At 44.5% G+C, this 13374-nt stretch overlaps 1 long non-coding RNA gene across 2 annotated transcripts in view; it reads left to right on the top strand.

Annotated features, from left to right (window-relative positions):
- The first annotated feature begins 2457 nt into the window (after nucleotides 1–2457).
- Nucleotides 2458–13374, top strand: part of LOC143694887 (uncharacterized) — a 116357-nt gene continuing 105440 nt past the window's right edge. For both annotated transcript variants that reach the window (XR_013183635.1, XR_013183634.1), the window contains exon 1: nucleotides 2458–2757. This is a non-coding gene — a long non-coding RNA (uncharacterized LOC143694887). The remainder of the gene's footprint in view (nucleotides 2758–13374) is intronic.

Below are 13374 nucleotides of genomic sequence, written 5' to 3'. Positions count from 1 at the left end.
TTGGAAATAGTTGCTGTGCATTGAAATATGAGGCATCTATTGTGATTTGACAATTAAAACTGACTGGTGATGGATGTGTCGTAGAAGATTTTACTTGCCAGGTTGCACCAAACTCCTCTGTCATTCTACTGAGAATGAGAACTACTTGGAGCATCCAGGAACTCCTGTCCTTAGGGGTCACTGCCACTAAAAAAGCAGGATTTTTTTCCTCCATTGAATCTCAGTCTCTTCAGGAAGGGTAATCAGAGAAGTACATATGGTTCCACTCCATCCATACCCATTTTCACTTCTAGCACTATCCACTCAGTAGTACCTTAAGGTCAATATAAAATAGAGTCTGCAGAGTTGCCGTGGTGATGGCTGCAATTCCTCCCTTGTGGTTCCAAGTGATCTGGAAGGGCAGCTCTGACAGGTACTTTCTAATTTACTGCTCAACCTCGTTTTCTGCCCATGGAGTTTATAGGGAAGGTCACTCGTCACATCTCATTTCTTTAACATTGTCCTTATTCTCTTTATTACAAAGCAAAAGTGGGATCAAATGAGCAGTCAATGTACGAGGGGAAAGAAGAGCAAAAATTTTGGAGCAGCAATGTTTTAGATGTTGGCATTCAGTGCCTGTTAGATTTCTGCAAGAATGTGGACAAAGGCACGGGAAGTAGGACATGTGCTCCAAGGGTGTGCACGTGGATTACTCAATTCTGTGGCAAACCAGAGCAGTCCCTGCCACTGGCAGCTGAGCAGCTGCCTTTGGTCTCTGGAGAGCAATATTCCTGCTGGCAATTAAACTGTGGGGTGTGCAGGCCATCACTGGAGCAGGGCAGATCACAGTGCTGGGCACCAGACCCATCCTGGCTGAGCCTGCAGTGCAGGGAGCTGACAGCACAGACCCGCAGCACCCTCCCTGCACATGGGGCCAGCCAAGGCCTCAAGGTTCAGCCCTGGGCTGCTCAGTGCTCACTGGGATGTGGTGGGAGCCTCCCAGGGGATGCCCAGTCTCTGGTGGCTCACCCTGTGGGATGAGAGTGCTGTTAGTGCATCTCCAAGCTCATTCCCCTCAGGCACTCCCTGTAGAAAGCACCCTGCTAATTCACCAGTGGCAATCAGGAGCAAGAGCTGCTGTTCCCAGGTTAGGGGACGGGGATGCAGATTTCAAATGCTGCCATGTTTGTTGGTCTGGGGACTTGAAAAGAAGGGCTGGACCTTTTTTGGGAAGGAAAGGGATCAGTCTTGCTTGGAATAGATTGCAAAAGAATTCAGGATGAACTCCATGCTAATTTCCTTACCTCTGTACTCTCCCACATCTTGCCTTCAGCCTTACACATTTTTGCATTTCTGGGCTTATTAGAATGAGTTGCCTTAATATTAAAATACTTTCCAGAGCTGAACGGGTTAACTGCTTACACTGAGGACAGCTCTCTCCTTTTATTTTATTGTTTTATATTTTAAATGACACTGTGAGAGCCACAGAGCTGATATTTAGCTGGTCCTAAGTAGTGAGACTTAGAAAGCCTCCAGTGCCGGGGGCCATCAGTGACATTGCAAGGGCTGCAGTGGGAGATGGATTTGGTTCTTTGAGGGGAGGCACAGGTGATTTGCATCCTAATAGCACAAAACACACGGAAAAGGAGTGCTTAAAGGGTTTTATATGAGGAGTAACAGCCCCAGCAGGATGGTTTAGCCGGCCACAATGAGGATGAGGTGCTCTCCAGGCCAGGCACTGGTCAGGAGCACTGCCAGTCTCTGTGCTGTGCAGACACGTCATTTAGGGAACATCCTGGAGCTGAAAAGCAGGCAAAGGTGGATTGTGTTAGTCTTCATTGCTGGGTTGCCTCCCCCAGCCCAGGGAATTATTTTTCTTATAGATAATAACCAATCATTCCCAAATGCATCACTTGAAAGGTCTTTAGGCAGCGTGCCAGGATTTTGGAGCTAATAGGGAGCCCCGGGATGGGGATGGATGGGCTTGGTTGCAGCCTGGAGATATTTATGTGTGTGTACACACCGTATTTCAGACAGCCAAAGCAGCGTGCTCAGACTCAAATTTACCATGGAAAGGCTCTAAACCCATTTTCAAAGCGGCAACATAATTTAAAAGGCCTTGCAGCGCCTGAGATGATGACTCAAGCCAAAGCCCTCCCTCCCCCTTCCCCGTGTCACTCACATCTCACCTTGACTGCAGGTGGCGGGATGTGACGGACCGGGGGAAGGGGACAGCAGGGGATGGCGGCTGTGACAGCGAGGGGACAGCGCTGGAAAACGGGAGGGGCTGCAGCCCCGAGGCTCCGGAGAGCTCGGCACGGCTCGGATGGGCTGCCGGGGACGGGGGGGCTGCCGGGGCTGTCCCCTGCTCTGCCGGGGCTGTCCCTCTCGGGTTGTCCCTCTCGGGTCCCAGCCGTGTCCCTGCCATCAGCTGTGGATGTCCCCTCTCGGGGTGTCCCTGCCGGGGCTGTCGCTCTCGGGTTGTCCCTCTCGGGTCCCAGCCGTGTCCCTGCCATCAGCCGGGGGTGTCCCCTCCCGGGGCTGTCCCCTTGTCCCTCTCGGGTCCCAGCCGTGTCCCTGCCATCAGCCGGGGCCGCTCCCGAGTTTCTCTCCAGGAGCGCTCGTGCTCCGCTGAGGGGAAAAGCAATCTCTGTGCAAACCCGTGAGGCGTCTGAGGGACTGGTTCTATCGACAGCATCTCCTGGCGCTGCAGAAAGTGGGACAGTCCTCCTTTCCCCGTTAGGTTTTTACTGTGAATGGATTGTGAAGACAAAAGCTGTAAGTCAGCCCTTTTTTCTTTCCTGTTTAATATATAAAATCTCTGCTGTGTGCGAGCCTGGTCTGTGCAGGATCCATTCCAGCAAAGGGAACTTGGCACACATACTGCAGTATCATCCCCCTTCTGCAGTAGATGTGCTGTAACAAAATGAAATTCATTGTCTGCTCCCAGCAGGAGCCCGTCCATCCATCTGCTACCTATCATTGTCTGTCTGTCTTAGGAATTTAAGCAGCCACCTTCCTCTGGGCCTGTCACAAGGAGGCAGTAATAATAGCAGCCTTTGACATGTCCAGCCCTTTTCTCTCTCCCTTTTCAAGTCTTTGTTAAAAGCAGGGATTTTCTGTGGGGAGAAAGAACAGAAACAGTGGTCATATTGTAAATGACTTCAGGGAAAAGGTTTTTCACACAGGAGAAAGACATTCAAGCAAGGGACCTGGTTCTCTCTGGGGGGTCAGTCCCCACTGGGCCCCCTGGCTGGATAAACCTTTCTCCCCAGCTGCAGAGGCCTTGGGGTCTGTCCCAGAGCTGCTGTGTGCACAGGGTGTGTTTTGCAGGGGAAAATGAAGGCATTGATATAGCCACAGCTTCATCTGTGGGTTTTTTTGGAAAATGGACCTTCATTTCAGACTGGTGACAGAGAAGGGGCCTTATTCCCAGCCCTGGTGTGCTCAGGGCTGCCCAGTTCATGGAGTTGTCAGGCAGCTGTGCCTCCCACCAGCTCATGTGTCACAGATGGGCTGCAGCCACAGCCAGTAGGAGATGGCTGCAGTGACCTGACTGCAAGGGACAGCTTGCAGCTGGCTTGAAGGCACCAAGAAGTCATAGCCTGAATGGGAAAAGGGGCGTTCAGCTGCCATCACCCAAGGCAGGGTGAACCTGCACTTCACCTTTGTGCTTTCCCAGACAGGCACCATCTCCCACTCCACTGCTTGCTGGTGGGATATGGGTGAACTGGACTGCAGGGCTGCAGTGGGAAGTATCAGGGTGCCAAGGCATAAAAAAGAACCAGGAGACCAGAATTTAGAAATGAGAAAAGCAAATGTCTTCTTGTCATTCCCCAGTCTCTATGGCAAACCCTCTTCTGGGTATGAATGGGTTTTTTTGGATTCTCATCTAAGGGAACAGGAAGGTGGGGCTGCAAAGGCACAGGTCAGAAACCAAGGCTTTCAGCTGGTTGCTCTCAGTAGGGATTCCTTCTGTGCCTCAGTGCTCCTTGGTAGCCTGAGCCACGTGGGCTGTGAGCTTTGGAGGGGAAAAGGAGAAGCTGTCCTGGCAGTGTCTCTGGAACATGACCTACTCCTGAGTGCCATTGCTTCAGCTTGCAGGGGTCACCCTCAGCAGCTATTCTTGACCTGACAGTTAATTTCCTGGGTTGTTCTGACATTTCAGAGCTGGTTGTGTCACTTGAAAGTGAGCCTTGTTGCTGAATTTCACAGGCACAGAGCCTGCAGTGTGTTCTGCCCTGCTCCAAGCAGAGACCTGCAGGGAGGCAGGGGCAGCAGGGACACCCTTGGGAGGGGACAGATGAGCCCTTCACTCCCTGTGTGGCCTGAACCTTCTGAAACCTTGTAGACACCATGCTGGCAACAAAGCTTGCTAAAAATGTGGCATCCTAGAACAGTTGCCAGCTCCATGGGGAGGCTGATGGCAAAATGAATCTCTTGGGTTTGACTGCTGTGCTCTTGGAGCTTAAGACACAGGACAAGACTCGGGACTCCTGGGTTTAAGTCCTGTAAAAATTTGGCTGCCTTTAGGCCTCATAAGAGACATTTAGTAACTTTTTGCCAGTTAAAAATTAAATATATGAGTTATAAGAAGTCCTAGTAGCAATTATGATGGTGGCTATTAAGTAAGCAGTTCATCTTGAAAACTGGAGCTTGAAAAGGTTAGAGAAACTTAGTCTGGAAGTGTACATATATGATAAATATTGGCCATATAATAAAAAAAAAAATCCTGGCCTATAAACCATATTAAAACTAAAGACATTTATATGGAGGTTTGTTTCCTTTATGAGGTGGTTGATCCTTAGGGTTGCTAAATGGTACTACATCAAACTAAAAGGTCTAGGCATTTTGAAAATGACAATTCCACTCCAAAGAATCTAAGAACTGTGTAGAACAATGCCAGTATTTTTCAGCCTGCTTTATAGAAATACATCACTAATCTACTGCATTGTGGCAAACTGACAGTCAGAATGGGTACCAGAAGGGAGAAAAAACACGCTGAGCCCAGCTAATGCTCTCAGTTTGGTGAGGTCTTTCCCAACGGATATTTCACTTAGTCCCTCTGAGGAACAGCTCATCAATAAACAAGTTGGCAGCTTGACTCTGGGTCCAGTTTTCAGAGGGCTCCTGAGATGATTCTGGAAGAACTGGGCTTGAGGAGCTGCACAGCACAAGCAGCTGTGGGCAAGTGCAGTGAACACCTCATGGCAGGTCAGGCTGTGGTGGAGCTGTGCTGCAGCTGGATGCCCTCCTGGGCATTGCTTTGAGTCCTGGAGAAAAGCTCTGAACTGAGCCAGGCCTGCAGGGGTAAAGCCCCCTTTGGAGTCCTGGAGCCAAGAACTTCACTGGTAGTGGTGTCCCAGGTTTCACTGCTCAAGAAATGTGTGGCTTTCTCCGCAAGACCTTGATTCTCTCACTTCTCCTTACCTTTAGAAGATGCAGTTCCCTCCATGACAGATTCTAGGTCAGCTCTTGGCCAAAGCTGGAAACCCTTTTGCAAGACCAAGCCATCCTTCATGAGACCCTTTGGACATGTTCAATTCCCAGGCTACTAAATGTGTGCAGTGACCCTTCTCCATAGCAACCAGTGAAAATGTCAATAATCTCTGCTCTAGGAAACCATGGGAAATTCACCCAGGAGTGAATACAGATTTCACTGGTTTAAGCACTAAGACAAAAGCTTTTCAAGGATCAGCCATTTCACTGCCAAATGAAAACAGCTTGAAAAATATATTAAGGACATTTGAAGAGTTTTAGTAATAAAATAAAACATTTAATAAAGAATACTTTGCAGTTCTGTATTGTCTTTCAGCAGTGATTTACCATCAGGGTGCTGCCTGGATATTGCAAAGAAAGGTTTACTAGGAATACAATAGATAATAAATTAAAGAGATTAAATCTCATCCCAGTGTGTATGTGTTAATAAAAGATCCCCATAATACTTCTGGAATACAGGAAGTGTACAAGACAATAGTGAAAGTATAAAGTGGAAATAGAATGTTGTGAGTGACTAAACTAATCAGCAGATTAATGGACAGCCAGTGTGAGCAGAGTCCTGCTGGCAGCTCACACAGATCTCAGCAAAGCTCACTGTTGTATGTGGAGAATAAAACTGACCTTGGTATGAAGGGCTGCAAAATGGCTAAATGCACTTCCCTGAAATGCTGTGCATAAAATTAATTCCATCATTAATAACTGACCCATGCTTTCCATTCTGAGGAATCCAATTCACCTTCTGGCAGCCCGCTGACCAAGCAGCAGGAAAGTTTTTGGAACAGGAGGGAAAGTAGAACTGCATTTTATTGGTACCTGTTCTCTCAATACAGGGAGAGTAGGGGTAGATCTACAGCAACATCAGTCTTTCAGGGGCATTTGCCATCAGAAAAAGTTTGGATATCTTAATACCTGCAGAAACCTAGCTCAAATTTGTTGTCCAAGTTAGTTGTTAGAGGATAGAAAGCTCCTGCTTTGGCCTCTGACAGCCTTTAACCCTTGCTTTTTGATTCCTCACACAATAAGTCAACTGGAAATTGCTCTGCTTGTCTCTGACAGCACTTTCTTAGCAGCCTGTTTTTTTGGGGCTTTCAGGCATTTGTGAATTGCTTCTATTCTTAACATTGCAATATATAGAACTGGAATGGGTGTCTTCCCAAATTAATCTTTGAAAGCACTGCTGTGTTTTTCTTCATTTTCATCTATGTCCTTTCGGGTAGATCATGTCTGAAAAGATGGGCATGTGCACATGTACGTGTACACATGTGTGTACAGACTCACAGACACATATTTAACACCCAATCTGTCCAAATGCAAGTTTTGAAAAATATCAAATCTATTACTCAGAGACCATAAGAGGATTGAAATTATAAGGCTTTTTTAAACATATGTTATTTTGAGTTCAATGTATACTTGCTTCAAGCTGCTCTGTGCAACCATGGAGATGAGAAAAGTACTTTCAGAAAATGAATGCCGGAAATTTTTGAACAGGATAATTCTACTAGCTGGGGCTGTAAGTGGCTTATTAAGAAGTCTTGGAACTTTGACTGATGTGGCAAATTTGACAACAGTGAATAAGAAACAGATTTTCAGAGTGCAGTTGTGTGACCCTGGTTACCTGTCAGCTGGCAGGATGCAAATTCCCCCGTACAGCTACGAGCTGGCTTCATTTCTTATGTCTCTTTCTTCTGTTCATTACCTTCTAGCCCTTAGATAATGGAAAAGATGAAAGCTGACACATTTTCTCCTTTTGAAAGACTCATGTGCAAGAGTAATTCACTGGTGAACGAAGGAGGATAACCTGGAACAAAACAGGACCAAAGCACTGGTATTTCACTGGGGTCTGACTGCAGACACCTCGCTAGATCAACAACTCCAGGGCATACCAGGCTAGGAAAATTGGACAAACACAGGTTACAAACTCAAGGAGAGGGATGGGATTTTAAAGAAAGGGTGTCTAGAATTAACATCACAGTCTGCCAAATGCTGGAGAAATCTAATCAAGTATGTAGAGAGAGAGAGGCTGAGATTTAGCATTTAAGGGGCTGTTTTGCTTTGACTCTTGGGAAAGGATCAGGGTGCTCTGTGGAATGCTCACATCAATCCAGAGAGCATCCCCATTGCAGCAAGGAAGGCAAAACACAGGCATTCATGAAGTGTGTCTTACCTTGAATTGTTCTTTTTATTTAGTGCCAGGCAATGAGGAATTGTGTTTAGAAACCTGCAAGTTAGAGGTTCCTGAATAGCTATGCTCTGAAGTTCAGGAGGATAATGATCTAACAAAATGTAACCTTCAGCCACTGGTGAGCTGGGGGAATCAGGGTGTGTTTCAGGCTGTCTAGTCCTGTTTCTGCAAAGCAAGAAGAGCAGTCTCCAGAAAACATTCCCAAGAGAATAGGTTGGGGCTTCTCAAGGAAGGAAAGCAAACCCATGCCCCTACCAAGACCAAGGTGGCGTCTTGGGCCCCCAGCCAATGCTGACAGCTCTGTGGGTGACTTGGTGGCTGTGCCAGCTCCACACCAGCTCTACTGGCTCAACACAGCTGCTGGGAAGGCTCCTGCAGAGTCAGAGTGCAATGGTGCTGAAAGCACCAGCTCGCTATGAATATATAAGTACCTAACTGCATTCAATTAGCAGAAAATTTGGTTTGTCTCATTGCTGAACAATTGCAATGTGGAGAAATTTAATTTTATGGTGGCTGAGATCCTTTTGTATGAAATGACAAACTAAGGAAGCTCCAGCAGTACAGTTATCTATCATTAAGCTATTTTACAATTCCTTCTACTATATAAATGGCATAGTGAAAAAAATCCCTTATTAGTTTCGACAGCAACAGTTCTCTTTCATTAACATTAAAGGATTGAAATTAGTAGTACAGTCCTTTCACTGCCTGGTCATGTCTTCCTCTCAGTTAATAGCAGATAATTTCACGAAAATCCATGTTTCCACATGTTGGGATCATCAGGCACTCCCTGGCCCCTCTTCATGGTAAAGAGAAGGATGGAAGTTGCATCCAGTCTCTGTTTCCATGACATTGACTGGGAGAGCTTCAGTTTCAGTGGAAGAATTATGAAATGAAAGGCCTGAGATGGGGCAGATTGGCTGTGGGAGCTGAAGATGCCATAAAATTTTCTCATTCTTCTGGTTCAGCTGTTCTGTCTCTGGAAAGTACTTTGTTTCAGCCCTGTAGTTCTGGAAGAAAATATACCCTTTTGCTTCAGAGCTTCAGCAAATGTATGAAAAACCAGCTTTCGGTGCACTTCATTCCATTAATGCTTCTTCTAAAGTGATTGGTGCTGACTACCTTCCTCAGCACTTACATTTGTTGTTGTTAAAGACAGGATAATGTTTCGTGGTTATCTTTTCCAATACTATTACAGTGAATGTGGTGCACCAAGGCAGGGGGAATGATGAGGAGACAGGAAGATTTTCCCAGCACCTTGTAAGTTGTTTTTATAAGTAAGAGGTATTGCCCTGGGCACCAGCATCTGAAAGGAGAAATTTCATTTGTCTTCACTTGTAGCTCTATGAACAGTAAACAGCTCTGATCACCACTAATGGCTTCTCCCTGCTGAAAAGCTTATCTTTAAAAAGAGGTCATGGACATCAGTCCAGGCTGAAAACTTTGGATCTAAAGTCTGCTCTCTGTGTCATAAGTTCTGGCTTTTTTTTCTTATCCTCAATGGACCAGCCTCAAAGTTTGTCCTCAGAAGCTGCTGCAGATCTCAGCTTTCCCTGACAGCAGCAGTCGTGCAGAGCTGGTGTCCATCCACAACCAGAGAAAGGACAGAGGATCAAAAGGCTGTGACCTGGAGGTGACATTTGCAGGAGAGGGGGAAAGACATCAGAAAAGCTCTGTGGGGTGTATCTGTGTAGGTGGAGTTTGTTCTTGCTCTGATATCCAGCATTTAGAAACGCTATTCCAAAGACAGCTTGTGCAGAAATACAAGCAAGGCGAAACCTGCCTTGAGCTAAAACTTTTCAAAAAAAGAGGTCAGAGGTGATGTTCTCAGAGTTCAAATGGGAAAGAGATTTTTTGAGAACAAAGGCATCACTATCTGAGCAGATGTAATATTTGGTGACTACCAGAAGACAAATTCCTGGTTAAATGAAAAATGTAAGCTCATCAGGGAGGCTAATTCAAAATTTATCTGCAGATGAGGGGAGCCTTAAGTATTAGAAGTTTTACATGAGCACGATTATGAGACAGTGTCTGGTCATGGCTATTCTGGGTGATTCTCCCTTTTTGCTGGGCTGCACATTGGGGCAGGTGATCACAACAACAATTTCTGTTGGTGGACTTGTGCTGGTGTTCTTTATGGTGCAACAGCTCTGTGAAGAAATCTTTGAGTCACTGTCTCTTGACAGAGCTCTTCTGCCAAGCAGGGAATGTACTTTAAATGTGCACTGAAGAACAATGAAGGTGCCTTGTTGGCAGTGCCTGATATATTAGTCTTTGATAAGGGATGCAGATCCCTTAAATTATTTAGATGAAGAGGGACGTTTAGTTTGTCTGAATGTCAAATCTCCCGGGTGAGAGCAGATTTGTTTATAAAAAGAACTGCACTTAGTGTGTCTGGAGGGAATATTGATTAAAGGAAATGTTGGGAAGGAGATACAACACAGGACAGGGTGGGAGATGACCGACAGATTATCACAGGTTAATTTTGGAAGGGAACAAGAGATGTGTTCGAAATAATGAGCAGGGATGGAGGAAAAGAGGGAAAGCTTGCAGAGCTGCTAAATATGTCATTCATAAATATGTCTTGGACCTGTTTTCCTTCAGAGATGTGACACCACTGAGAAATTAACTGGAAAATTCCAGAATTGTGAGGGCTTTTTGAGAAGAAGCCACAAGAATCTTCACAAACTAGGCTTGAGTCATTATGGGAGGACCTGTTCTTGGAAGATGTGGTTAAGTGTGGGGTTGGGTGCAAGAGAGAGGAAAATGTGAGGATGCAGAAGATATGCCATAATATTTTGGAAAAACTGAGCTAGTCTGTAAATCTAACTTGCATAATTCTATTAAATGTAGGCTCAAAAGACCTCAAAAGTTCCCCTGTTTATCCTTCCCACACTTTCCTGGCAGGCTGGGAGGTGCTGGCAAACTGGGGTTGGGCAGCTGTGGTGTAAAGTGGTTTCACTCATGTCACCCAGCTGATGATTTTCTGAGCTCTGAGTTAGAACCCAGACAATCCATGCAGAAAGGGACACTGGTGCTGTTGAGTTCTGAGAAAGGGTAGTTTCTGCTGGCTTCTGGTGTGCTTTTGGACAACACTGATTTATTACCTTCCTCCAAAGAAGGCCATAAGGCTCATCTGTGACATGCAGGACAGGACAACAGGCTTTGTATGCTTGTTTGGTTTTTCTTTCCCATATTCCATGATTTCTGAAATTTTAGAGCTCTAAGCAGTTTGTCTCTTAATAGTTCGATGGAAATCTCTATTTCCAAGCAATGACTACAGACAATCAAACTAAGAAATTTTAAATAGTTGAAATTTAAAATTTTTAGTGGAGGAGGGACATTTTCCCTCTGGAATTCCCTATTTAGTTTTCCTTCGAGCCATTTCTAGGCATTCCTAAAATTTCATTGCATGGAGGATATATTTGTAAAATTATTCCTATGTGAATAGGGACCATGGGAAATAACCCTAGGCAAAGGGAAATAACCCTTTCCTCTCTGAGCACTCCATATGGTGATGTCACAAAGATGCAAAGGGAAGTCTGAACCTTCAGTTCCCTGCAGGAATAACTGCAAGGCTGAGACATTAGTCTTTTAGCCAGCACAAATATGCTCTCTGTTGTATTTTCTGTGGATTTGTGGACGTGGATGCTTTTGTGATCCTGTGTACCATTTGTGCAGTTTTACAGTAAGAATGCATTTTACTTCTTCTGCAGAGCAGCACCTGTCCCTGCGTGTCAGGAGAGAGGAACCTTTTTGTGAGTTACTGTGGAGATCTTCAAGCTGTGGTCCATGGAACCCTGTCGATCTAAAGATTAGGTTTTACAAGCCCATGGAAAATAACTTGGGAAAACAAAAGCTTCCCATCTGTAGACTCAAATTTGTGGCCCCAGGGGGCCACATTTCCATCTGAACATTTGTAGGAGTTTACAGATGTAAAGAATTTGGAAACTTCTCATGCAGAGTGATCAAAATGAAAGTTTACAGAAGCTGCTTTAGGGTTGTAGGAGACTTGCTAGAAAACCCTTAAAACCCAAGCTCTGAAAAGATCTGGTTTACTTTTTTGGTGAAACCAGGGTGGCTGCTGTGTACCAGTGGCCTAATGAGTTAAAGCACAAACATAGGAACCAAAATGCTCTCTAAGGTCTATTCAAGGATTTAAAGACCTCTTGATAAATATGGAATGATGGATAAAAGAGCTTCTGAGATCAAGGTCTGATTGAGCAGAATATGTGGTCAATTCTAAATGCCTTCTGTTAAAAAAAGTCAAACAAGCAATTTTCCTCAAAAAAAGGGAAACTTGCAACATTTTGTTGCTACTTATAATCATTTACTCAGCTGGGTTGTTGGTTACAGTGAGGATTGTTGGTTGCTGTGGGTAAAGTAAGATCACTGATCCACATTTAAGGGACTGGTTCTTAAAATCTAAAAAAAACCAAAAAACAAAAAAACCAAAAAAACAACCCAAAAAACAACACCGAAACCCACAGTAGAGCGGAAAGAATCTTCCAGAACATTTTTCACCTTCCAGAACAGCATCTTGAGGAAGGTCATGTCACCAGTGTTTGAGCATGATGGAGAAGAGGTGTTCAGCTGTGCTCTCAGGATTGTCTTTGTTGTGGGATGCACTCCCAGTACACGAAACATCATTCCTGGAGGATCTTGGTGATGGAATATAGGTACTTGGTCTCCTGTGGAACACGGCATTGCTCACAGCTATACCTTTAGTGATTAAGGTGTGAGATGTAATGTCTGTATGTGCATCATCCCTCTGTTTTTGTGAACAGACAAATATTCTGGTCTTTGCATTCTCATTTTTCATATATGTTAGCATAAATCTTCAATAACTCAAGAGATCTAATGCTTATCTTTGTGATGAAGTGTGGATTTGCTCTATAGATATTTATGAAGTTAGTTTGTTTTTACATCATTTTGACAAAGGAATCAATTACAGTGAAATTGCTTTCTGTGTGTTTCTTGTTACCTGCAGGGTGTATTTTCAGGGAGTAATATCACATCCTAACTAGGTGGATAAGCAGACAAGCATATTTCTAAACAGGATAAATGAGCCCTGGTGAAGCACTGAACTAACATTACATTCCTGCTTATATCCAGCTAATTCACTGCATCACACAATCTATCTCTGGATGTATGATGAGATTTTTGGAGGCATACATAGAAGTAATTCAGTAGGCAATGTACACAAATTTTCAGCTGAGTCTAGGTGCTTAAGCGTTATTAAGACCTTTGAAAATTGCCTTTGATATTCTGAACAAAAAGTCAAAGAGGGTATTTTTACTTTTGATTAAAAATTGACTGAGTAGGTGTAAAGATATATTGCTATTAGCTGAAGGGGAAACATTTTCTAGAAAAGCATATCAAGTCTTCCTTTGGTTTTTTATTTATTATTCATCTTAAAGGTTGCAAGAATAGATGGAAGAGGATGGATGGAATAGATGTATAGAGGAAGAATGTGGTTTTTTTATTACCTGAATTTAAATAGATTTCCCTATTCTTCCCACCTTGAGGAAAGTCTGTTAGCTAGCAATGCCAGGAGGGGCCCTGGAACCTTTGCTCTTCTTTTCCTGAGTGTCTGTAACATGGTCCCTAAATGCCTGCTTCACTCATCAGAAAATCAGCTTGATGAAAGCAGTGGGGCAAAGGCAGAGCAGGGAACACAGATTTTCTTATTTTGTCCTTCTGAGGTAGCAGCTTCA

Source organism: Agelaius phoeniceus, chromosome 10, assembly GCF_051311805.1.
Source record: "Agelaius phoeniceus isolate bAgePho1 chromosome 10, bAgePho1.hap1, whole genome shotgun sequence".
In the NCBI taxonomy this organism is placed as follows: Eukaryota; Metazoa; Chordata; class Aves; order Passeriformes; family Icteridae; genus Agelaius; species Agelaius phoeniceus.
Note: the sequence above shows the minus strand (reverse complement) of the source record. Positions and strands in the feature narration are given on the sequence as shown.